We start from the raw sequence: 4,422 nt of genomic DNA, 5'->3' as shown, positions 1-4,422 counted from the left end.
GGGTGAAGGTCATCATCTAGGAATTGATAAGAGTGAGGTGAAGGGGAGTGTATCTTGGTGAAGGGAAATTGAGTTTCATCAAAGATAACATGCCTCAAAATTATTAATTTTCTATTAGAAAAATCAAAACACTTATAACCTCTATGATTCGGCGGATAATCCAAGAAGACACGCAGAGTAGAGCGGGGTTGTAACTTATGAATGGTAGATGACGGGAATAATGGATAACATAGACAACCAAAGACTCTGAGATGTGTGTAGGTGGGATCACGATGATACATGAGTTGTGTTGGTGACTGATTATGAAGTGTTTTACAAGGAATAATATTTAACAGGTAAGTTGCCATGTGGAGAGCATGATGCCAAAACAAGGGGGGAACAGAAGAATGAGCTAGCATAGTGCGTATCATATTATCAATGGTTCTTATTTTACACTCTGCTTTCCCATTTTGCGAGGATGTGTGGGGACAAGAGAAACGAAAAATTAGATCATGATCAGTGCAATATTTTTGAAAAAACTCATTATTATATTCACCGTCATTGTCACATTGAAATGTTTTGACTTTTTGCAAAAATTGAGTTTGAATGAGTTGAGTAAGTGATTTGAACGTTTCAAACACATGAGATTTTCTGCTAATAGGAAAAGTCCATAAGAAGTTTGTAAAATCATCTAAGAATAAGACATAATATTTATGACCAGCAGAACTTAAAATTGGAGACGTCCATAAATCACTATGTAAAATGTCAAAAGGCATCAAAGTCGTAGTTTGAGAATAAGAAAATGGCAATTTAACTTGTTTGCCTAAAACACAATAGTCACAAACCGCAGAAGAATTAAAAGGTTCACAACATACGAACTTATTTTTGCAAAGGGAATTCAAAACAGACACGCCAGGATGACCAAGACGATTATGCCAAAGACTGGATGTGAGACCGGCAAAATTGGGAGGAGTGGTAACTGGATAAAGATCTCCACGACTGTCACATCTGAGAAGGGTGATCCCTGTCTGAAAATCAGAGACAGTAAAACCAAAAGGATAAAAGGAAACAGAAACATTATTGTCAGTGGTGAGTCGTCTCATAGAAATTAAATTTTTAATAATTTTCGGGGCATACAGGACATGGTTAAGGTGAAATGGTTGGTGAGATATGGTTATTTGTGTGTGTCCAGTGCCGTGAATTGGAATTCCATGGCCACTGCCTATACTAACTTTATGATTTGAATTACTTACTGGAAAATAAGACGGGAGATTACCTTGTGATGCGGCTGTGTGGGATGTTGCGCGCCATGTCCATGTACCACTGATTGTCAGGAGTGTGGAGTGACATGGTGTACATTGTGGTCTCAATGTTCTGTCGGTATCTGATATGAGGTAGAGGTTGCAAACACCTGAGGACGTTGTCCTAGAATGCCTGACTGCTTAGAAGGATCGGCAGGGCGTGTCCACTGAGAGGTGGAATACGGACACGATGGCATAATACATGGTGTTGGAGTCCAACCCCATGGTTTCCAAGTTGGGTATTATTGTTGTTGTTGCCAAGGAGGAGCAGACCAAGGTGAGGGAGCGTCGGGAGCTCCAGACTGAGGTGCACTATGGTTACCACGTCCCTCTCCGTGACCCTGGTTTCCACGGGAGCGAGAACGGTTGCGGGGGCGGCGGTTGCCACGCTGAGAGGTGTCTTCAGTAGGTTTCGACTGAGTGGTGTGCATAGCAGCATGAGAGCATGTATTTTCCATCTTAGCCATACCGACTTCTTCCAAAGTGAGCATAGAACGAGCCTGATAGAATGTCGGAAGAGGGTTGCTCTGGCGAATCAAAGAAGCAACACTGCAGTAAGCTTTTGGGAGACCAGAGATCAGCTGAAGGACCAGACGATGATTGTTGACAGGGGAGCCGACATTTCTCAACTGATCAGAAAGCATCTTAAGACGCTGACAGTAAGCTGAGACATTGGGAAAATCCTCCATACGAGTGTTAGAAAACTCTTGCTCAAGAGTGACAGCTCGAGCATTTTGGTTGTCCTGAAAAATATCTTCCAAGCGATTTCATGCTTCCATTGCAGTGGAGTTGGGTTCTAGAATAGTGGTCAGCAAATCGGTAGAAATAGTGGAATAAATCCACTGAAGAACAGTGACATCAAGAGTGGACCATTGTTCATGGTTGGTGCCGGTAATGGCTGGTGACTCTTTTCAGATAGATGGAACGATGTGATGCAGGACTCGATGTGAGCGAGCATGGACGCGGAAAATCTCGGCCCAGGTACCATATTGATCTTTTTCCATCTCATGAATAATAGGAATGTGGTTCCTAATATTGGATACGGCTAGAGCGGGATGAAACTCCGATTTGGAACCTCGAAACGTGGTGTTCTTGGGTTGACCGGAATCACCAGTATCGGCGGATTTGTGGGTATCAGTGGATTTGTGGGTATCGACATCACTATGTTCTGAATGGTCTGATTCACACATGGCTGCAGGTGCGACGGTGGCGGCGTGAACAGAGGTGGAAGGCGAGAGATTAGGGTGTTCTCGTGTTCGACGGTGGCGATACAAAGTACGGTAGTCCTGTTGCGGCGACAGACTTCAAGGAGGGAGAAGAAGCATGCAGCGGCAGACTGTAATGAGGGAGAAGAAGAAACACGTTTCTGCGTTTGCTTTTTTTTTAAAGAGATGGATCAGTTAGGATTGATATCATATAAGATAATGGAAATCGTGTCCTTCTCATTGATCTGAATAGAATATATATACATCAATGTGTAACATTTGGTCAACTATCTAATTATGATACAACATAATTATATGAAACTAATTATAACAAAATATTCTATTCTATCACAATCACTTTTAATTTCTTTTAATCTCCAAAACAAAATCTCACACTTTTTCAATTTTCAAGTCTTTGGCTAAAATTCCACATCTAAAAATATTTTGAAACATTTTTCATTTTCATCGTTGCTCAACCGTTCACATTAACGACATCTTAAATGTTCCATTGGCTTAACACATATTCTATTATGCGTTGACTGATAGAATGTCTTAACACGAAATTTAAAATTTTTAAAATGGAATTATAATAACAAATCTCGAATCTTGGATGGGATACTCCTTTTACGAATCTCTAATTGATATAAACCATATAGTGCATGTGATGCCTAAATTTCATCGCAGATTTTGGTGAGGGGCATCACATCATGTTGTCTTAAAATTTATTTAACTTTGACTGCTCAAAATGAGTGACTTGTAAACCTTTCTTTAATCAACTTGACTTTGTCTTTTTTCTTCATTCTTTCTTTTCTTTCTATCATGGTCCTTCAGGAAAAACATCTCATAAGAACTTACATTTATTCTCTAAAATGTTCGTCAACATCATTCTTTGTAGTGAAGTTCATTCTATATAATTGATGATATATGAGTTGAGAATATAGTCGTTGGAGTCTTATAGAACATATTGTAATTTACACAATTTATCGTTTGCAATTATTTATTTTTTGGTACCATTACAAATTTTGTCGCACTTCCAAGCTAATGAGAGAAATCTTCTCTTTACTTTATTTATATATCAAAGGAACTCATTCATAGGATATAAATAATCTTATTCCCCTAAAATTTATTTAGTTTGTAAAACCCTAATAAGAAATGTCGAACGATAATACCAACTTTATGTTCATCGCCCCTTTCAAAATTCTTGAATAACGATGAAGATCATGGCTTAAACGATATTTCACATATATTTCCAAGTTTATAGCACACTGGAGTATTGGTGAAAGTGTTTCACTATAATTTCAAGGGTTTGTTGGAATTAATCAATAACAATTAATCACATATACATGTTCTACCTATTATGTCATATACTTTAGTGTGGAATATAATAGATAATACGAATATGTATATAATTAGAGGATTTACGATATGTTAGTATATGAGAGAAGAAATTGCAAAAATACCTCGATCTATTGAGAGAAAAATTACGGTAATTTTGAAAGTTAGAAGACAAACAACGAACACCTGATGGCTTGTATGGTTCTTCTTCAACCGGTATTCCTAATACCTTGAATATTCTTCAGATGGGGAAAAGAGATAAATTGCTTGTGCACGGTATATTGGGGATCATAGCCTATATATAGGATAATGATCAATTAGAGTTCTCATTATTCTGAAATGGATCATCCTGACACCCACTCATATTTGAGCTCATATCCAATTAATTAATTATTAAATATAAATTTAAAAAACCTTTTAAATTTATTTGACCACTTAATCAATTAAGGCTCTTAATTTAATAAATAGGTAATATAATTAAAATATATATGCTCACATAATAATTATTAGAATATAATAATTAAATATTATTTATCTTTAGATTTTAACTTTACAATCTGGTTCATCTCATACATCAATAATGGGATCACCACGGTTGTTCT

The 4,422-nt window shown here is 37.3% G+C and overlaps 1 pseudogene; it reads right to left on the bottom strand.

Annotated features, from left to right (window-relative positions):
* Positions 1 to 1,522: 1,522 nt before the first annotated feature.
* LOC127078567 (uncharacterized) lies at positions 1,523 to 2,470 on the bottom strand (annotated as a pseudogene).
* Positions 2,471 to 4,422: the final 1,952 nt, after the last annotated feature.

The sequence above is a fragment of the Lathyrus oleraceus genome, chromosome 5, assembly GCF_024323335.1.
Source record: "Lathyrus oleraceus cultivar Zhongwan6 chromosome 5, CAAS_Psat_ZW6_1.0, whole genome shotgun sequence".
Classification (NCBI taxonomy): domain Eukaryota; kingdom Viridiplantae; phylum Streptophyta; class Magnoliopsida; order Fabales; family Fabaceae; genus Lathyrus; species Lathyrus oleraceus.
Note: the sequence above shows the minus strand (reverse complement) of the source record. Positions and strands in the feature narration are given on the sequence as shown.